The 22,501-nt window shown below is 45.0% G+C and overlaps 1 long non-coding RNA gene across 10 annotated transcripts in view; it reads left to right on the top strand.

The window, feature by feature from the left end:
- The first annotated feature begins 420 nt into the window (after window positions 1-420).
- The window catches only part of LOC140476634 (uncharacterized), a 50,373-nt gene continuing 28,292 nt past the window's right edge, over window positions 421-22,501 (top strand). For 4 of the 10 annotated variants that reach the window (XR_011960546.1, XR_011960543.1, XR_011960549.1 and 1 more), the window contains exons 1-4: window positions 431-502; window positions 2,345-2,500; window positions 8,779-8,887; window positions 11,418-11,517. This is a non-coding gene — a long non-coding RNA (uncharacterized lncRNA). Of the gene's footprint in view, window positions 503-784; window positions 911-2,344; window positions 2,501-8,778; window positions 8,888-11,417; window positions 11,518-11,783; window positions 11,964-22,501 lie in introns of those variants that run through there. The other 6 variants (XR_011960548.1, XR_011960545.1, XR_011960550.1 and 3 more) reach the window with 5 other exon arrangements.

Below are 22,501 nucleotides of genomic sequence, written 5' to 3'. Positions count from 1 at the left end.
ACTCCTGCTCTGATTCCTTGAGGCTCCATTTCATGGTTTTGTTTTATCTCCAAAGAAGAGTGCGATACAATGTGCTGAAGATCTCAGATGTTGTGAAAATGGTGTGTTTATGTACTGGTTCAGATGGCATTGGTTCATCAATCACAGTTATACAGTCATGAGTAGGAAGGGAATTCCCTCCATGAATAAAGGAAATCTACTGCAGAGCTCACACAAAGGGATCCAACCCCTCAGTAAACTCTCCATCACATTACCCAACACATTAGCAAAAGCAGGACGCACTGCGCATGCTTTAGCCAACAAAGGGACCTCGGTTGATTGATGTCAGCACCGGACCAATGAAAGGACGGTGGGCGGAACTGGAGGACCTGGCGGGTGGTTGCTCCTCCAACCAATCAAAGCGAACTAGGGGCAGAACTAGACTAAACCACGTGATCACCCTCGCGCACAGCGGCGAGTCGCTGTAATGAATTCTCAGGAAGTTATGGAGCGAAAGGATACGGTAAGGAAAGAAACAAATAAACAGAGGGAAACGGGAGAAAAACTGTTGCTACGAGGGGAGAGGTTTTACAAACATGTTGTGTACGTTGGAAAACACAAATTTGAACGTCCCAGTCCCGTGTTTGTAGTAAACGGGAAATTGCCTCAGCGCGGCTGCAGGCCTGAGTGAGCGCCGCCATCTTTATTCAGGGCAATGATTCATTGGACACGTGCGCGGCCGCCATCTTTGTAGGGGGCAAGGTGCAGCCAGGCGCATGTGCAGCCTTTCTCTGGTACAGAGTCATTGGGCAGGATTTACACAGAGCACATTCAAACTCAGAGAAGTGGATGTTTATTTCTGGATTTGTTTCGTCATTCATTTAAATGGCTTGCTGTCGTAACTGAGTTTGCAGGTCATTCAAAATTGGAGGTATTGTGCATAGTGAAGAAGGTCACCTCAGGTTCCAGTGAGATATTGATCAGATACGGATTAATTTAGATAAATGTGAGGTGCTGCATTTTGGAAAAGCAAGTCACGGCAGGACTTATACACTAGGGGAAAGTGAAGACTGCAGATGCAGGAGATCAGAGCTGAAAAATGTGTTGCTAGAAAATCGCAGCAGGTCAAGCAGCATCCAAAGATCAGGAGAATCGACATTTCGGGCATGAGGATTCCTGAAGAAGGGCTCATGGCTGAAATGTCGATTATCCCGATCTTTGGATGCTGCCTAATCTGCTGTGCTTTTCCAGCAACACGTTTTTCAGCCCAGGACTTATACACTGAATGGCAAGGCCCTGGAGACGCTTGCAGAACAAAGAGACCTTGGACTGCAGGATCATAGTCCTTGCAAGTCAAGTTGCAGGTAGATAGGATGATGAAGAAGGTGTTCAGTGTATTTTCCTTTATTGGTTAGAGCATTGAGTATAGGATGTGGGAGGTCATGTTGCTGTACAGGACATTCGTTAGGCCACTTTTGGAATATTGTGTGCAGTTCTGGCCTGCCTCCTATCAGAAGGGTGCTGTGAAACTTGAAAGGTTTCAAAAAAGACTGACAAGGATGTTGTTGGGGTTGGAGGATTTGAGCTACAGGATGAGGCATAAAAGGCTGGGGCTGTTTTCCCTGGAGTGCCATAGGCTGAGTGGTGATGTTATGGAGGTTTATACAATCATGAGGAGCATGAACAGGGTAAATGAATAAGGTGTTTTCCCTGGAGTAGTGGTGTCCAAAAGTAGAGGACATTGCTTTAGGGTGAACGGGCAAAAATTCAAAGGGGGCTAAAGAGCAACTCTTTCATGCGGTGGGTGGAATGAGCTGCCAGAGGAAGTGGTGGAGGCTAGTACAATTAAAACTTGTTGAAGGCATCTAAATAGACACATGATATGATTAGGAAGCGTTTACAGGGATATGGGCCAAGTGCTGGGAAATGGGAATAGATGAGGTTCGGATACCGGGTTGGCATGGATGAGTTAAACCGAAAGGTCTTTGTCGGTGCTATACATCTCTATGACTGTGGGATCATAACAGCTTATACAGCTCTGCTTCATCTCTGGGCTCCCTTATGACCACTTTGTCAATATCTAGCTTGCTCAGTATCGAACAATGGGTGTATTTTTGGTCTGTTTAGTATTTCACGATTACTTTTACAGACATTTTTGTAAGTTAATTTTTCTCTGCTGCCCAGCCCCTGACCATGTGCTGCTTATTAATTTTTTCTGGAAAATATTTGACAGTCAAGAATTCTTTTTTTCCAATAAGCAAGTGTATTTTCCTTCCATTTCTGACACTCAAATTCTGCATCATTTTCATTCCCTGTAATCTGTTTTGCACTCCCTGAAACATCAACTGTGTTTCTCCTTCCACAGAAACCAGTGATGAATGTCAAAGCCCTGTTGCCTATGGAGAGGGTGATGTTTGACTTTCTTGTACAGCTGCAGTTTATGTGGTGAAGGTGCTCCCACAGTGTGGTTGGGTAAGAGACATGACAGAGTATTCATTACAGCAACAGTGATGATTTGAAGGTAATTTCCAAATCAAGAACAGTTTGTAGTTTTATTATCCTTATAATTTCACAAAAATATTATTGGGAACTTTAGACATAAGGTCAGAGACTGATGATATTAGGTCAGGTGACCAAAAGCATTGCCAAATAAGCAGACTTTGAGGAATGTCTTAAAGGAGGAAAGCAAACCTGTGAGGGTTTGGCTGCGAATTTCAGAAAATGTTGCTTTGACAACTGTAAAAGCAGCCACACAGGTGAAGTAATGAATTAACAGATCATTGGGAGTCTCGAACAGAATGGGTTGTCGAAGTCTTCAAGGATGTGTGATGCAGTGAGTTAGGGATGATCATAATCAGGAATTAAATCAAGGGTAAGAATTTTAAATTGAGGGATGTGGGCCGGATGCTGGCAGGTGAGACTAGATTGGGTTGGAATATCTGGTCGGCATGGATGGGTTGGATTGAAGGGTCTGTTTCCATGCTGTACATCTCTGTGGCTGTATGTTGTAGATTACGAATAGGAGCCTTTTGATGGATTGACAATATTTTGTACGAGGGAGTACTTGGGCAGCAGAGATTTCGTTTTTCTTAAGATTACTGGGGTATTGAATGTGGGAAGCTGGCCAGGAGTATGTTTGGATACTGAAGTCTGGAGATAACACAAGGTGGATGAGAGTATATGAGCTGAGACAAGGGTGGACACAGCTAGAAATAGTGGTCTTGTAGTGGGACTGGGCTGTCACCCTCACCTCACCTCTGGGATTCAGTTAGTTGTTAGATTGTGAATCAGGGCGGTAACACAATCGGGAGCTAAGTGGCCCTGGTGGAGCCTAAAATGAGTGTCGCTCAGCTGACTGTTGCTGAGCAGCTGCTGCTTGGTAGCCCTGTTCATAACACCTTCCATCACTTTACTGCTGATCGAGTGTGGACTGATAGATGGAACTTGCCTGGGTTGGATTGCCCTGTGTTTTTGTGTTGAACATCCCTGGGCAATGTTCCACATTGTCGGTAGATGCCAGTGCTGGAGCGGGACGTGGATTGGTGGGTGGCAAGTTCTGGAGCACAAACCATCAGTATTATTGCCAGAATATTGGTAGGGCCTGTAGCCTTTGCACTACTTAACCATTTCTTGATGTTATTCAAACTGAATCAAACTGGCTTAAAACTCACATCTGTGATGTTGGAAACCACTGGAGAAGGCTGAGATGGATCATCCCACTTTGCACTTCTGGCTGCAGATTGCTGCAAATGCTGTTGTCTTATCTGGTGCGATAGGGTTAGGGTTGTGTGAGGCCCCTCCATCAGTAAGGGTGGGGATATCTGTGATACTTCCTACAGTGAGTTGTTTAATTATCCATCACTGTTCACAACTGGGTGTGGCAGAGCTGCAGAGCTCCGATCTGATCTTTTGGTTGTGGGATCGTTTCGCTCAGTTGCTTGCTGCTGATGGTGTTTGACATGAAATAGCTTCAGGAAATGGTTTAAGTAGAAATCAGAGATTAAGCAAATATATCACAGACAAAAGATGAACTGGACCATAGAATAGGACCCCTTAAAGATTAACAAGGCTGTCTATGGAACCACCGGGGGTGGGAAAGATATGCAAATATTTCACGTCATTTTTACTGGAGAAAGATATGGAAGCTCGAGAGTTTGGGGAAATAAACAGAGAGAACTTGAAAAGTATCCATGTTACAGTGGAGGTGTTACTGGATGTCTTGAATCGCATCAAGGTGGATAAAGCCCTGGGACCTGATCAGATGTATCCTGGAACTTTCTGGAAATCTAGGGAAGTGATTGTTGGGCCTCTCCTGAGGTATTTGTATCATTGATCGTGACAGGTGAGGTGCCATTATTTTAAAAAGGTGATAAGGAGAGGCCATGGAACAAGAGAATAGTGAGCCTGAAGTCAGTGGCAGGCAAGTTGTTGGAAGGGATTCTTAGGGACAGGATATCCATCTATTTGGAAAAGTAAGGAATAATCACTGACTGTTGTCAATGTATCTTTGTACGTGCACAATCGTGTCTCACTAACTTGACTGAATGTTTTGAAGTGACAAAGAAAGTTGATTAAACCAGGCTGTGAACGTTGTTTATATGGACATTCAACAAGGTTCCACAAAGCAGACTGGTTAGCAGGGTTAGATAACATGGAATGAAGGGAGAACAAGCCATTTGGGTACAAAACTGGCTTGATGGTAGGAGACAGAGGGTGATGATGGAGGTTTGCTTTGTGGACTGGAGGACTGTAAGCAGCAGTGTGTTACAAGGATCGATTATTGGGTCCTTAGATAAATGACTTGGATGTGAATATATGAGGCATGGTTAGTAGCTTTACACAAGACACCAAAATTGGAGGTGTAGTGGACAGCGAAGAAGGTTAGTTCAGAATACAACAGGATCTTGATCAGATGGGCCAGTGGAGCAAGGAATGGCAGATAGAGTTCAATTTAGATAAATGTTAGTTGTTGGAATTTGGAAAGGCAAATCAGGGTAGGACTTATACACTTGCTGGTAAGGTCCTGGGAAGTGTTGCTGAACAAAGAGACCATGGAGTGCAGGTTCATAGTTCCTTGAAAGTAGAGTCACAGGTAGGTAAGGGAGTGAATGCAGCGTTTGTTATGCTCTTCCTCATGTTATGGCTGTACAGGACATTGATTAAGGCTCTTCTGGAATTCTGTTTTCAGTTCCAATCTCCCTGTTCCAGGAATGATGTTGTGAAGCTTGAAACTTTTCAGAAAATGTTTGCAAGGACTTTGCCAGAGTTGGACAGTTTGAGGGCAGTGCATGTTTGGAGTGAGCTGCCAAGGGAAGGGGTGGAGGCGAGTACAATTACAACATTTAAAAGACATTGATTAAGCCACTTCTCGAATTCTGTTTTCAGTTTGAATTTCCCTGTTCTGGGAAGGATGTTGTGAAACGTGAAAAGGTTCGGACAGGATTTACAAAAACGTTGCCAGATTTGGAGGATTTGGGCTACAGGGAGAGGCTGAATAGGCTGGGGTTAATTTCCCTGCAGAGTCCAAGACTGAGAGGTGATTCATGGAGATTTATAAAATCACGAGGGGCATGGATAAGGTGAGCAGCCGGGGTTCTTTTTCCTGAGGTTAGGTGGGTCCAAAACTAGAGCACGTGGTTGAGAGGGCAATGATTTAAAAGGAATCTAAGGGCAACGTTTCCAAGCTGAGTGTGGTGTATGTATGGAATGAGCTGCCAGATGACGTAGTGGAGGCTGATAAAATCACAACATTTAAAAGGCATCCGAATGGGTACGTGAACTGTAAGGATTTTGATGGATACAGGCCAACAGTTGGAAAATGGGATTCCAGTAGTTTAGGATTCCTAGTTGGCATGGATGAATTGGACCGAAGTTCTGTTTCTGTGCTGCACATGTTTATGGTGTTAATAAACTAAGATGCGTTCCTCTTTTGTGGAGAGCAAGCTGCAGCACAGATAATTGTCCTTGGAGCTGAGAAGCTGAAGCAGTGATTTCGACCTGGTGCAGATTTGGTTCCAAGGTCTTGAATTTGTGGAGAGAGAGGAATTGATAACACTGTCACAACTTTTAGTAACTACTTTCAAGTAATTGGCAAATAATACAAAGTGAAAATGTGAACATTATTGTACTCAGTAAGCTCTGAGCATCTGGAACATTCTGAACGACACAGATTCAGCAGGTATTCTGAAAGAGACTTGGAATTTTAATTTTTAAGGAAATATTTGGGGGGCTGTGGGCAAATAGGAGGGGAATTGGGACAGATTTGCAGCATCTCCAGAGGGAGAGAGTACAGCCCCAATGGGCTGAATAGCCCCCAGCCCCTGTGCTCTGTGATACTGCCCCATTCACTGTGAATGATGAAGCTCATCCCAGGGCAGAGAGAGGGATTAGCCCTCCACTCTCATCACAATGGGGCCCGGCTGATTGACGGCAGCTCCAGACCAATGGGAGGAAAGTCTGTGTGGTCCTGCAGCCAATAGGAGTGAATGAGGGGTGTGGCCAGCAAGATGACACCTGTCCATGAGCTGTGCAGGTGCAGTGTCACTGTTTGGGGGTGGGAGAGACAGCAGAGACTGGGACAGAGGCTGTGGGACCTGAATTACAAACTCCCGGGAAATTAAAACCAAAAGAACTGCGGAAGATGTAAATCAGAAACAACAACCAGGAGGTTCTGGAAACGCTCAGCAGGTCTGGCAGTTTCTGTGATGAAAAATCAGAGTTAAAGTTTCAGACCCAGTGCCCCTTCCTCAGAACTGATACTGAGAGAAAAAATGTTGGTTTATATGCAGAAGGTAGGGTTTAGGGGAGGGTGTAAGGAGTAAAGGATAGGTGGGGATAGAGCGAGAAGAAGGGTTAGATAAAGGAGTGGACAACGATCTGGCTGGGGAGGGTGACTAGCTGTTAATGGAAACGGTTAGTGGCTAACCATAGGTAGTGTGTAATGACAGGCTGTGAGAACAAGGACTGGGGTGTGGGGTAGGAGGCTAGGGCATGGGGTTGCTAAACTATGGTTAGCCACTAACTGTCTCCATTGTAAGCTGTTCTCCACAGACATCACTCCATGATTGGAGCTGCAGAGAACAGTTGCAGATGGGCGGCATGGTGGCATAGTGGTTAGCACTGCTGCCTCTCAGCGCCAGAGACCCGGGTTTTATTCCCACCTCAGGCAACTGTCTGTGTGGAGTTTGCACATTCTCCCAGTGTCTGCGTGGGTTTCCTCCGGGTGCTCTGGTTTCCTCCCACAGTCCAAAAATGTACAGGTTAGGTGAATTGGCCATGCTAAATTGCCCGTCGTGTTAGATGTAGGGGAATGGGTCTGGGTGGGTTGCTCTTTAGATGGTTTGTCTGATCTAAAAACCTCTTCAATATCCTTCCCAACCTCCTCTGTACTCCTCAAAGATGTATCTTAAAGTTGTTCTCTTTAATCAATGTTTCCAGCATTCGTGAAGCACTTTAGGAGAATTGTCAGTGTGAAAGACTCCATACAATGCAGGTCATTGTTGTTAATGTCTGACATTAGGAGAAACAGGAATGAACACTCTCTCTTATACCTGATGAACAGCAGCAAAAGCAGGAAGCACTGAGCATGCTCCAGCCCACAAAGGGCCTCTGGTGATTGATCTCAGTGCAGGACCGATAAGAGGATGGGGACGGGGCTGGAAGACAAGGTAGTGCCGGTTGGTCTGAGTGAATGAGGGGCGTGGCTACACTCAACCACGTGATAAGCTTCTGGATTAGTGGTGCTGGAAGAGCACAGCAGTTCAGGCAGCATCCAATGAGCAGCGAAATTGACATTTCGGGCAAAAGCCCGTCATCAGGAATAAAATGATACCACGTGATAAGCTTCACTGGCAGCACTGTGATGTTGTGACCAAGCCATTGGAAATGTGTGAAGGTGCAGGGCATGGTTAAGGAAAGACATATTGACCAGGAAGAGAAGGAAATTTTAATGGAGCGGTCTGAGAGGTTTTACAGAACTTAGTGCACATCGGAAAACACAAATTTGAAAATCCCAGGCCCGTGTTTGTGGCAAACGGGAAAATGCTTCAAATGGTGAAAGGCGTGAGTGATCACCGCCATCTTTACTGGGGGCAGTGATCCACGGGACACGTGTGTGGCTGCCAACTTTGAGAGGGGCAAGCTGTAGGGGGACACATGCACAGCCTTCCTTGGCAGGGAGTGATAGGGCAGGATTTACACAGTGTCAGAGTCAGGATGTTTTCAATGTCAAAGAGTGTGATGCTAGAAAAGCACAGCAGGTCAGGCAGCAGCCGATTGGTGGGAAGGAATATGGAAACGTAGGACAGGTCAAAAGGGTAGTGCCGAGTTGGAAGGCTGGATCTGGGACAAGGTGGGGGGAGTGGAAATGAGGAAACTGGTGAAATCCACATTGATCCCATGTGGTTGGAGGATCTGAACATCGATGATGAGGCATTCTTCGTCCAAGCATCAGATGCCTGGGATTTGGCGGTGGAGGTGGCCCAGGACCTGCATATCTTTGGTGGAGCGGGAAGGGGAGTTCAAGTCTTTGGTCACTGGCTGTTTGGCTTGTTTAGTGTTTTACTGTTACCTTCACAGACCTTTTGTAAGTTAATTTTCCTCTGCTGCCCAACCCCTGACAATGTGCTGCTCTCTAAACGGACTAAATTTTCCACAGTATCTTTGCCAGTGAATAATTCTTTTTTTCAACAAAAGAGTGCATTTTCCTTCCATTTCTGACCATCAAATTCTGTAACATTCTCACTTCCTGTAATGCATTTAGCACTCCCTGAAATATCAACTATGTGTTTCTCTCTCCAGAGACACCAGTGATTAATGCCAGAGTCCCATTGCCTGTGGAGAGGGTGATGTTTGACTTCCTTGTCCAGCTGCAGTTCGTGTGGTGAAGGTGCTCCCACAATGTTCTTGGGTAAGAGATGTTACAGATTATTCACTCTGCGACAGTGAAGAGTTGACAATGTGTGTGCAAATCAACAACGGTTTGTATTTTTATCGTTTTTATAATTTCACAGAAATTGAGAATTTCTGACATATCCCCATTCTGATGGAGATATTGGGTCAGGTGATCAAAAGTATTGCCAAATAAGCAGGTTTTCAGGAATACCTTAAAGGAGGAAAGCAGGTCTGAGAGGGTCAGGGAGTGAATTCCAGACTGTGTTCCCTTGACCGTGTCGAAACAGCCAGACAGGTGAAGCAATGAATAAATGCATCTTTGGGAGTCTGAAAGAAAATGAGTTATCGGGGTCTCTCAGGTTGTGTGGTGCAGGGAGACAGGGATGTTCACAGCCAGGAATTACATCACGGGAGAGAATATTAAATTGTTGCTTGTTAATAGGAGCCTTTTGATGGATCAACAAGCTTTGGTACAAGTGAGCTCTTGGGCAGTAGGGTTTTAGATATTCTTGAGCTTATATGTAAGTTGAATGTGGGAGGCTGGCCAGGAGTGTGTTTGGATAACGAAGTCTGGAGATAACACAGGGATGGACGAGTATTTCAGTAAATGGGCTGAGACTAGGGTGGAGTTGGTGATGTCACTGATGTAGAAATAGCAGTTTTGGAGTCTGGTTTCTCCTCATCACTCCCCCTCACCAAATCACAAATATTGTTCGTTGTTCTGTCTGTCTTTTCTGGTTATGTCCTTCTCTCCAATTCTGCTAAGAACGAATATTTGACCTCAAGGTTGTTGGAAAATCCTGCTCCATCTCCACTCTCCCTTTCCTTTCTGAATTCCTCATATGTGGTGTCCATCCAGGATCTATCTTTGTCCCCTCCTGTATCTCACCTACATACTGCCAGGAGGTGACATCGTATTGGTTTCCCATGTACACTGACAATGCCCAGCTCTCTCTCCCTATCATCCCTCTCCATTGCTCCACTGTTACTCATTCATCAAACTGCTTACCACTCAATTGGCTGCAATTTCCTCCAATGAAACACTGCAATGGTTAAACCCAATGCCTTCAGTTGCTATTACAAATTCCTTTCCCTTACTGCTGAGCCCCTCCCTCTCACTGGGAAATGCCTGAGGCAGAACTTCACAATATTGCTCTCATATTCTGACCCCAAGGTGACCTTCTGATCAGACATCTACACAATCGCAAACACCAGGAATTCCAATCTCTTAAAATGGTATTTTTCTCCACCTCACCCCAGCTCCATTGCTACTGAAACCCCTTACCCATGTCTGTGTTGCATTAAAGTTGACAAATCTAAAACAGAACCCTTGATTCTGCAGGTAAAAACGCTTTTGCCCGAAACGTCGATTTCGCTGCTCGTTGGATGCTGCCTGAACTGCTGTGCTCTTCCAGCACCACTAATCCAGTCCTTGATTCTGCAACTGACCCAGAGTCTGGTTCTAGGTTCCCTCATGATGGGACACATCCTCTCAGTATTTACCCTGTAATACCCCTTAATAAGCCTATATGTTTCAATAAGATCCCCTCTCATTCTCCCCCAAATCCAATGAGTCAAGTCCCAATTTCTTCAGCCTTTTCTTAAAAGATAGTCCCTGCAAACCAGGTATCATCCCAGTCAATCTTCTCTAAATGCTTCCGATGAAGTGATGTATTTCCTTAAATAAAGGACCAAACCTTCTCTCATTACTCCAGATGTGGTCTCACTCGCACTATATAAAGTGGCTCTCAGGAATATATTCGAAACTCTTCTACTGCAAATCCCCTGAAATCAGGAACAATATTCCATTCCCCTTCCTGATGACCTGTTGTAACTGTGTGCTAGCTTTCTGTGTTTCCTGTACAGTTACCCCCTGGTCCCTTTTGTGTTGCAGCTTTCTACAGTTTCCATCATTTAAATAGTCCTCTGTTCTTTTATTACCTCCTCCAAAATGAACAACCTCACAGTATCCCAAGTTATGCTCCATTTACCAACTTGTCCACTTCTCCGAATCCCTCTCTTTAAATTGTTTATAATCTTTTTAGAAGTTTACTGTTCTACATTTTCCAGGAGATACCCCCCTCATTCTTCTGAATCTTTCCAGGGAGCACCGGACATTGGGAAGCATGCTGAGTTGCTGTCTTCAGAGAGACTCTTTGGAGTGACTGGGAGGATCTTGCTGCCCATTGGTCAGAATGGAGACAACTTGCCCATCAAGCTGCATGAGCCTTTCACCCCCCCGCCCCCCCCATGTCTTATTGATGAGGCACAGCGGCAGCACGGAAGGATAGAAAAGGAAGAAAATCCTGCTGTCCGCATCTCACTGACTCTTGCAACATTCTGTCCCATGTGTCAAAGATCTGTCCTGTTCAGTCACATGAAGTCCCAAGGTGGAAACTCATAGAAACCCACATAGATTTCCCCCTGAACTGACTGCTGACCTCCACAAGGGGTAATGTGTACAGTCATCCTGGGCCAGGAGGAGGGGATGGTGCGAGTTTCTAACCTGACCTGACAGTGACAGATTTTATAAACTTGTATTACAGGATACTACAGGTGGATATTCAGATGGCAATCTCAGTAATTGTAACACCAAACTCTGATTGAATTACTCCATTCATCAGGACCTGGATATTTGCACTGTGTGTGAGTATTTTTTTCCAGCTCAATTCCATTTTCTGCATAAAAATTCTCCTTTGAATCAAACCGTCCTGTCAATAAATTTCCCCGAAATCTTCAATATGTGTCCAGTAATCCTTTTATGATGAGTTGATGAGTGTAAGGTTTAACATCCTGATGTATATGTTTTGTAAGCACTTGTCTCTCAGCTTCCCTCAATTTCCTTTGCTACAAGGAGAACAATCTGTTTTCCCAAACACCTGATTCCCCAATGTCTGTTTGCTCTCTATAAGGCACACATCAGGATCGTGTTGGAACATTCTCCACTTGCCTGCATCAGTGCAGCCCTCAACAGTATTAAAGAAAGCGAACATCCTCCAGGACAAAGCACTGTGCCTGAGTGGTGTCCCATCCACCACCTTCAGCATTCCCTCTCTCCACCCCCGGTGCACAGTGGCATCACTGTGTAAAAGGTAAAGTCAGTATTGTCCTACCAGACCATAGGGCTGCTCTCTTATTAGGGAGAGATGTCTGGTGGTGGTTTAACCTGAAGGTTACCACAGCCCAGGCAAGGGGAGAGGTTGAGAATGAGAGTCCATCTATTATAGATGGATATTCTTGATATGTATTAACAACACCCATGTCCCTGCAACTAAAATCCCCCATTCCTTGAACCATCCTGGTAACTCTCCTGTGCCCCCTCTCAGGGACCCTGCCAACCTTCCCAATTTGTGGGCGATCTCTGGTTTGCACAGACCCAGCTGCTCTGTGTTCCTGTGGGTGATGTCATCATCGAGCACCAGTTGCACTAAACCTCACTGTCTGTGAGGGTGGGAGACATAAATCCCCAAAACACTTGAGATGTATTTAGTGTGCACTTGCTATGCCATGATAGATGACACTTTTCCACAAGTACTGGAAAATAGATGAGGATAGTTCGGTGGTAGTTTTCTTTCTCACAGACTCGATGGACCACCAGAGCGTTTTCCTGTTCTGTAGACCGCTGAGATGTTTATTATAAGAATATGACAGGCTCCATTGGACATCAGGTCAGAAAAGGTGATTCTAGAATAGATGACATGTGATTGGTCGATTTTCTTGGGAGGAAAGTGAGACGCAAAGGTTTAAGAGGAAATTCAGAAGCTCAGCGCAGGAATTGTAAAGGGCTATTATCAAGTGAGAAATAAACATTGGGCATCCTGAAAGCTGGAAATAACGAAAGGCACATATAGCAGAGCTTTGAGAGACTGGAGGGGATTAGACATGGGGAGGATAATGAAGCTGGAGGAGATGCAAGTTGGAAAGGATTGTGAGGATGGAGGATGTTACAGAGATAGAGATATTTGTGATAGAGATTTTTGGATTTTGAGGCTGGAGAGGAATTATAGAGATGAGGAAGATTTGTAAGGCTGGATGAGGTGGCACTGATAGGGAGAGTTCCAAACATAGAGGAATTTACAGAGATAACGAGTCATAAAGTTACACAGCATCGACACAGACCCTGTGGTCCAACCAGTCCGTGTCGACCATAAATTTGAACTGAACTAATCTCATCTGCCTCCACTTGGTCTAAGTCCATCCGAGCATTCTCTATGGCTCCAAATATACAGGTCCAAATGTTTTTTTCCTATTAGAATCCCATTCCCCTACCCTTTTGCTCTACAATTACCCCTGACTAATTCACTCAACCCAATCATTCCTGAACACTATGGGCAATTGAGCACGGCCAGTTCACCTCCCCTGTACATCTGTGGATTGTGGGAGGAAACGGCAGCACCTGGAGGAACCCACGCTGTCATGGGGAAGAATATGCAAACTCCACATGGACAGTCACCCAATACAGGAATTGAGCCTGTGTCCCTGGCGCTGAGAGGTAGCAGTGCTAACCGTTGAGCCACTGTGCCACCCTGAAATTGTAATTGTATTCACAGCTACCATGTCCTCTGCAAGTTTATTCCACGTGTAAACCACTCTCTGTCCAGAAACAAAAAATAAAATCCAGAACTTCTTTTTAAAACCTTCCTTTTCTCACTTTAAAAAGTATGTCCCCAATCTTGAATCGCGCCCCCTCCTGGAAAGGGCACCTGCTGTTGACATTACCAAAACTCTTCAGGATTTTATAAACCTCTAATAAGGTCACCCCTCAGCCTCCTGTGCTTTTGTGAAAAAGGACCCAGCCTATCCAGACTGCTTATAATTCAATCCCTCCGTTCCCATTACCATCCTGGTAAATCTCTTCTGAACCTGCTCCGATTTAATAATATCCTTCCTATAACAGCACAACCAGAACTGGGCACAGTATTCCAGAAGAGGCCTCCCCAACATCTTGTACAACCTCATCATAACGTCCTAACTCCTATATTCAAAGATCTGAGCAATGAAGGCAAATGTGCTAAAGCCCTTCTGAACCACCCTGTCTGCATGTGACACATAGTTCAAAGATCTGAACCCCTCGGTCTCTTTGTTTCAAATCACTATCCGAGGCCAAACTTTTAATCAGTGTAATTCCTGCCCTCGTTAGTTTCACCAAGATGTAATATTTTGCATTTATTCCAGTCCAAAAATCACAAACATCCTTCGAGTATAAAGGCAACAGGAGCATACTTCAGAATAAAATCAGTAAGGCAAAAAGGGGACAGGACATGGCTTTGGTGAATAGGGCGGTTTGGACAAACCTGGGAACTACAGATGCTGTGCTAGACGAGGTGTTGGAGGGAGCCCAAAGCGACAGGATTTGCGTGAATTTGGAAAAGCACAGACTGATTAGGGATAGTCAACATAACGTTCTGCATGGGAAATCATGTGTCACAGACTCGATCTGGTTTTTAAGAAGTAACAAAGAGGATTGAGGAGGGCAGAGCAGTAGATGTGATCTATATGGACTTCAGTAAGGCGTTCGACAAGGTTCCCCATGGGAGACTGGTTAGCAAGGTTCGATCTCACGGAAGTAGCCATTTGGATATAGAACTGGCTCAAAGGCAGAAGACAGAGGGTGGTGGTGATGGATGATTATTTTTCAGACTGGAGGCCTGTGACGAGTGGAATGCCACAAGGATTGGTGCTGGGTCCACTACTTCTCATCATTTATATAAATGAATTGGATGTGAACACGGGAGGTATAGTTAGTAAGTTTGTAGGTGGCACCAAAATTGGAGGTGTAGTGGACAGTGAAGAAGGTTACCTCAGATTTCAATGGGATTTTGATCAGATGGGCAAATGGGCTGAGGAGTGGCAGATGGAGTTCAATTCAGATAAGTGCGAGGTGCTGCATTTTGGAAAAGCAAAGCTTAGCAGGACTGATACACATCATGGTCAGGTCCTGGGGAGTGTTGCTGAACAAAGAGACCTTGTTGTGCAGGTTCACAGCTCCTTGAAAGTAGAGGCGCAGTTAGATAGGATAGTGAAGGTATATGGTATGATTTCCTTTATTGGTCAGAGTATTGAGGAAGAGAGTTGGGAGGTCATGTTGCAGCTGTTCAGGACATTGGTTTGGCCACTCTTACAATATTGTGCACAATTCTGTTCTCCACCTATCACACGGATGTTGTGTAACTTGAAAGGTTCACGAAAGATTTATCAGGATTTTGCCAGGGTTGGAGGGTTTGAGATATAGGGAGAGGCTGTATAGGCTGGGGCTGTTTTCCCTGGAGCGTCAGAGGCTAAGGAGTGATCTCAGAGGTTTCTAAAATCATGAGCATGGATCAGATAGATAGACAAGGTATTTTCACTGGAGTGGGGGAGTCTAGAACTAGAGGGTATAGATTTAGCGTGAGAGGGGAAAGATATAAAAGGGACCTAAGGGGCAACTTTTTCATGCGACGGTGTTGCGTTTATGGAATGAGCTGCCAGAGGGAGTTATGAAGGCTGGTACAATTGCAACATTTTTATAGGCATCTGGATGGGTATATGAATAGGAAGGGTTTAGAGGGATATCGACCAAGTGCTGGCAAATGGGACGAGATTAGGTTCGGATATCTGGTCGGTATGGACGAGTTTGACTGAAGTGTCTGTTTCCGTGCTGTATGTCTGTGACTCGCAGCCGGGGATCAGCTCAGTGGGTTTCAGTCTCTTAAAAGGTAAATCTTACTCTGCTTTACTTTTTAAAATCCGCAACATTCAGTAGGGTGAGTGTTTACTAGTTTAAGTGCCTCTGTTATGATCTTTTGGTTGAATGTTTTAAATATAAAATACAGGTTCTAATGTATTCGAGAGTAGTCTTCTGTAAAGCTGTAAGACTCTGCCCTTTTTCTGGGTCTACAGATTAAGGTGCAGAGATGGCCATTCGTACAGTGATGTGCACTTCCTGGAGGAGAGTAGGGGGAGTTTGAATGATCCTGATGATAGCCTGCAGGAAGTGATGCAAATCCTCTTGGATTACATGGATCAGATGGAGCGGTGCTTAATGGTAATGATGAATTTACAAGAGTCGGGATGTGTGATAGGTAGCAGTTTCAGGCCGAAAAACTGCCGATACAGTCAGGTAGATGGGTTACCTATCGGAAAGGTAGGAGAGGGAGGAAGGTAGAGCAGGAGTCTCCTGTGGAGAAAGTGAGGACTGCAGATTCTGGAGATCAGAGCTGAAAAATGTTTTGCTAGAAAAGGGCTTATGCCCGAAACGTCCTGCTCCTTTCATGCTGCCTGACCTGCTGCGCTTTTCCAGCAACACAACTTTTCAGCCATGAGTCTCCTGTGGATATCCCCATCTCAAACAAGTTTACTGTTTTGGATAATGTAAGTGGTCATAGACTTTCAGGGAATGTTGCACTGACAGCCAAGTTACTGGTACTGAGATTGACTCCACTATAATGAGAGGTATATCAGATTCCAAACGCTCAAGGATGATAAGGGACTTTCTAGTTGGGCACAGACTGCTGTTTCTGCAGCTGATAGTCAGACATCAGATTGGGGTGGAACCTCCCTGGTGCCAGGGTCAAGGATGTTTCAGACAGGTAGCAGAATATTATCAAAGGAAAGAATGACCAGTGGGAGGTCATTGTACATTGGTACCAATGACATAAGAAGGGGAAAAGATAAAGTCCTGATGAGAGAATATAGCAAATTAGCCTGGAATATAATAAAGCAGGTCCTCGGTCATAATATGTGGATTACTCCAGGTGCTCCATGCTCGTGAGACTAGGAATAGCAGGATGGAGGAGATGAATGATTGGCTAAGGAGCTGGTGTAGGGCAGAAGGATTCACATCTTTTGATCATTGTAATCTCCTCTTGAGTAGAGTTGATGTGCATGAGAAGGATGGATTGTACCTGAATTGGAAGGTGTCTGATATCCAGGCAGGGAGATTTGCTCGTGATACTCAGGAGTCATTAAACCAGTGAGGGAGTGTGGGTAAACTCAAAGAGATAGTGAGAAAAGAGGTAAGTCTGAGGCTGGTACAGTTCAGAAGTCAGACAGTCAAGGGCAAGGCACAGAACCATGTAGAACTGACAAGTTACACTGCATTTACTTCAATGCAAGAGGCCTGACAGGGAAGGCAGATGGGCTCAGGGTATGGTTTTGAATGTGGCACTGGGATATCATGGGTATTACTGAAACGTTGCTCAGAGATGGGTAGGACTGGCAGCGTAATGTTCCAGGGTATCGATGCAAGAGGAAGGATAGAAAGGGGGACATGAGAGGAGGTGGAGTGTCCTTTTTGATTAGGGGTAGCATTACAGTTGTGCTGAGGGAGGATATTCTGAGATTACGTCCAGCAAAGTTATTTAGGTTGACCTGGGAAATAAGAAAGGGATGATCACCTTGTTGTTATTACCTGCGTGGGTTTCGTCTGTTTGCTGTGGTTTCCTCCCACTATCTAAAGATATGCAGGTTGGGTGGATATTCCAGGCTGAATTGCCCATATTGTTCAGGGATGTGCAGGCGAGGTGGATTAGCCATGGGAAATGCAGCGTTACAGGTTTAAGGTAGGAGGCTTTGAGGGTCAGTGTGGATGTGTTGGGCCGAATGGCCTGCTTCCACACTCTCAGGATTATCTGATAATTCTACGAGTTTTAAAATAGTTACAGAAAATACTAAACCAGATCTAAACGGTGTTCTAAATTGGACAAAGGCGAATTTTGACGGTACAAGGCGAGAACTTTCAATATTTCTTTGCTATTCCCAGGTAAAGGGACAGCTGGAAAGTGGGAACATAAGAACATAAGGAAGAGGAGCAGAAGTAGGCTTCCTGGCCCTTCAAGCCTGCTCTGCCTTTCAATAAGATCAGGGCTGATCTTTTCATGGCCTCAGCTCCACTTTCCTGTTCTCTCACCATAACCCTTAATTCCTTTCCTGTTCACAAATCTACCTTTTGACCTAACGATAGTCAAGTTGATAACGTCAACTGCTGCACTCAGCAGCAAATTCCACAGATTCACAGATTTATCTGAAGAAGTCCATCCTGAACTCAGTCCTAAATCTGATATCCCATTATTTTGACTCTCTGCTCCCTAGTTTGCTCCGTCCCCAGTGGAATTCACATCCCTTCATAATTTCAACTTTTTTCCTATCCAACCCCCCACACTTCGAAATTCCAATGAGTATAGAACTAGTTTTCTCAATCTCTCCGCATACGTCAACCCTCTGAAATCCTGACTCAAACTAGTGATCCTCCACTGCACCCTCTCCAGTGCCAGTACATCCTTCCTGAAGTATGGAGACCAAACCTGTACACAGTACTCCAGGTGTGGCCTCTCCAGCACCCTGTACAGCTGCAGCATAACCATTCCTCTAGCAATGAAGGACAATATTCCCTTCACTGTCTTATTTACCTGCTGCACCTGCAAACCAACTTCCTGTGATTCATGCACAAGGAAACCCAGCTCCCTCTGTACAGCAGCGTGCTGCAAGTTTTCACCATTTCATCAGTTAGCTGTTAGTCCGACCAAAATGGATGACCTCACATTTCCCAACATTGTCCTCCATCTGTTCGACCCTTACCCACTCACTTGACCTATCCGTATCCCTCTGCAGACTTACATTGGCCTCTACACACATTGCTCTACCACTCAGCTTAGTGTTGTCTACCTTTCATGAATCGATGCTGTGTCTGCTCTGAGACAATTTCTATCCAGATAGCTCACTATTTCTTCCTTGAGAGATCGAGCATTTCCCCCACTACAGAAGTTATGCTAACAGGTCCATTTTAAAATATTGGCATCACATTTGCAGCTATCTAATCTGACAGAACCGTCCCAGAGTCCAGCACATTTTAGTGAATTATCACGAGTGCGTTTGCTATTTAGCCTCTGCCTTCTGTTGTAGTCCCCTGGGATGCACTCCATCACAGCCAGACGACCCATCTACCTTTAGGCTGTTATCTTTCCCAACACCACCTCTTTACTGAGAATGATTGCTTCTCTGTCCTCATCTGCCATTGCATCCATAGGCCTGCGACAATGAGAGTACACAGACAGTATGTTCCTGTTAAGGCCAAGGCTGGGAGTTGTAGGGAATGCTGCCTGTCGAGAGAAATTGAGGGCCTGGTCAAGAAAATGGAGGAGGGATATGGCAGGTACAGACAGCTGGGTTTGCGTGAATCCCTCCAGGAGTAAAAGGGCAGTAGGAGTACAGTCGGGGGAAACCATGAGGGCTAAAAGGGGACATGAGATAGCTTTGGGAAATAGGTTTAAGGGAGAACCCAAAGAGATTCGACAAATACACCTCGGACAAAAGAGTAACCAGGCAGAGATTAGGGACCCTCCAAGATCAGCAAGGCTGTCTGTGGAACCATCGGAGGTGGGAGGATTTTATGTCAGCTTTTACTTAAAGAGGATGTGGATGTGAGACAGTTTGGAAAAATAAATAGTGATAACTTGACAAGTGTCCATATTACAGAGAATGAGGTACTGGATATCTGATAATACATAAAGCTGAATAAATCCCTGGGACCTGATCAGGTGTGTCCCCGAACTTTGTGGGAAGTTAGCGAAGTGATTGCCAGGCCCCTCGCTGAGATATTTGTATCACCAATAGCCACAGGTGAGGTGCTGTAAGACGGGCGCCATTATTTGAGAAAGGTGGTGAAGAAAGTCCAGGGAACAATACACCGGTGAGCCTGAAGTCAGGCAAGTCGTTGGAAGGGCTTCTCAGGGACAAGATTTGGATGGAATTGGAAAGGCAAGAAATAATTAGGGATAGTCAGCATGGCTTTGTGCATGGAAATCACTAACCTGGTCTTCAGAAAGATGTTCAACAGGTTCAACATAACAGACTGGTTAACAAATTATACAAAATTGGCTGGAAGATTGGAGACAGAGGATAGTGGTGAAGGATTGCTTTTCGGACTGGAGGCCTGTGATGAGCAATATGGTGTAAGGATTGGTGTTGGGTCCACTGCTTTTCATCATTTATATAAATGATTTCTATGTGAATATAGGAGCTATGATTAGTGACTTTACATAGACACCAAAATTGGAGATGCAGTGGACAGGGAAGAAAGTTACCTCCGAGTACAATGAGACTTCAATCAACTGGGCTGAGGAGTGGCAGATGGAGTGGAATTCAGATAAATGTGAGGTGCTGCATTTTGGAAAAACAAATCAGGGCAGGACTTATACATTTAATGGGAAGGGCCTGGGGAGTGTTGCTGAACAAAGAGACGTTGAGGTGCAGGTTCATAGTTCTTTGAAAGTGGAATAGGCAGGGTGATGAAGAAAGCGTTTGGTATACTTGCCTTTATTGGCCTATGCATTGAGTATAGGAGTTGCGACATTATTTTGCAGCTGTACAGGACATTGATTCAGCCATTTCTGGAATTCTGCTTTCGGTCCTGGACTCCCTGCTATCGGAATGATATTATAAAACATGAAAGGATTCAGAAAAGGTGTGCAAAGATGTTTCCAGGGTTGAGGGTTTGACCCATACAGAGAGAGGCTGAATAGGCTCGGGCTGTTTTCACTGGAGCATCAGATGCTGAGAGGTGACCTTCGAGGTTGATAAATCGTGAAGGTCATGGTTAGGGTGAACAGCCAGGGTCTTATTCCCAGGTTAGGGGAGTCCAAAACCAGAGAGCACAGACGTGAGGTGTGAGGGAAAAGATTTAAATGCGATCTAAAGAGCAATGTTTTCAAGCTGAATATGGTACGTGTATGGAATGAGCTGCCAGAGGAAGTGTGGAGGCTGGTACAATTTACATTTAAAAGGCATCTGATTGGGTATGTGTTTAGGAAACTTAGAAGGATATGGGCAAAGTGTTGGCAAATGGGACAAGATTAACTTAGGATATCTGGGCGGCATTGACGAGTTGGACCGAAGTGTCTGTTTCTGTGCTGTGCTTCTCTATGACACTAATAAATTCAAATTAAATTCAAATTAAGATAGATTTCTCTTTTATGGAGAGTTAGCAAAAGGCCTGACAATTCTTCTTGGAGCTGAGAAGGTTAAGCAGTGACTTCAACCAGAAACAGATTTGTTTCCAGGATATTTAATTTACTGAAACACGGAGAGAAATTATTGTCACAAATTTTAGTAACTACTTTCAGGTAATTGGCAAATAATGCAGGTTAAAAATGTGAAGGTTATTTTACTCAGTAGGTTCTGAGCATCTGGAACAGTTTGAATCACAGCTGGATGCAGCTTTTGTTATTGTCAAAACAGGTTTGCAATTTAACTATTTGAGGATAAATGTGGAGGGCTACTGGTAAATAGGAGTGGAGTAAGGGCAGATTGGCAGCATCTCCAGATGGAGAGAGTACAGCCCCAATGGGCTGAATAGCCGCCAGCCTCTGTGCTCTGTGATACTGCCCCACTCAAAGAATGATGAAGCTCATCCCAGGGCAGAGCCACAGTCATGTACAGCAAGGAAACAGACCCCTTAGTCAAACTCGTCCACACCGACCAGATGTCCCAACCTAATCTAGTCCTATATGGCAGCAGTTGGCCCATATCACTCTACGCCCTTCCTATTCATATACCCATCCAGCTGCCTTTCAAATGGTGACAGCTTGTATAGTTACACAACTTCCCTGACAGTAGATTCCATACACGCACATGAAAAAAGTTGCCCCTTGGGTCTCTTTTATATCATTCTCCTCTCACCTTAAACCTATGCCCCCTTGTTCTGGACTTCCTAACCCCAGGGAAAAGGCCTTGTCACTGTATCCCATCCACGCCCCTCATGATTTTATAAACCTCTGAGGTCACCCCTCAGCCTCCTACCACTGAAGTCACAATGGGACCTGGCTGATTGATGGCAGCTTCAGACCAATAGGGGAGTTGGTGTAATCCTCCCGCCAATGGGAGTGAATGAGGGGTGTGGCCAGCAGGCCAACACGTGACCATGAGCTGTGCAGGTGCAATGTCACTGTGAGGGGGGACCCAGTGAGTGTGAAGGGAGTGGGAGAGACAGCAGAGACTGGGAGAGAAATTGAGTTTGTGGACTGGGTGGGTTGATAAACACACGATGTAGGCTGCTGGACCTGAATTACCAACTCCCAGTAAATGAAAACCAAAGGAATTGCGGATGCTGTAAATCAGAACCAACAACCAGAACATCCTGAAAATGCGCAGCAGGTCTGGCAACATCTGTGAAGAGAAGTCAAAGTTAACATTTCTGATCCAATGACCCTCCGTCAGAACTGATGTTCCTGAGAAACAATGTCGGTTTATATGCAGAAGGTAGGGGTTAAGGTGTAAATGATAGGTGGGGATAGATTCCAAAGAATGCGATGGGAGCAGTTGGACAAAGGAGTGGATAACGATCTGGCTGGGGGAGGGTGAAATAGCTGTTTATGGAGATTGTTAGTGACTAACCATAGGTAGTGTGTAATTGCAGGCGATGTGATAACAGGGCCTGGTCTATGGGATGGGGGCTAGGATACTAGTACGTAGGAGACTTAGGACTTAAAATTATGGAATCCAATGTTGAGACCAGAGTGCTGAAGGGACCCCAGGTACAAGATGAGGTGGTGTTCTTCCAGCTTGTGTTAAAGTGTGGCAGTGGATGTGCACAGCAGATCAGGCAGTATGCAAGGAGCAGGCGAATTGACATATTGGGCCTAAGCACTTCTTCAGG

Source organism: Chiloscyllium punctatum, chromosome 4 (assembly GCF_047496795.1).
Source record: "Chiloscyllium punctatum isolate Juve2018m chromosome 4, sChiPun1.3, whole genome shotgun sequence".
Taxonomy (NCBI): Eukaryota; Metazoa; Chordata; class Chondrichthyes; order Orectolobiformes; family Hemiscylliidae; genus Chiloscyllium; species Chiloscyllium punctatum.
This window is presented reverse-complemented; position numbering and strand designations above follow the sequence as displayed.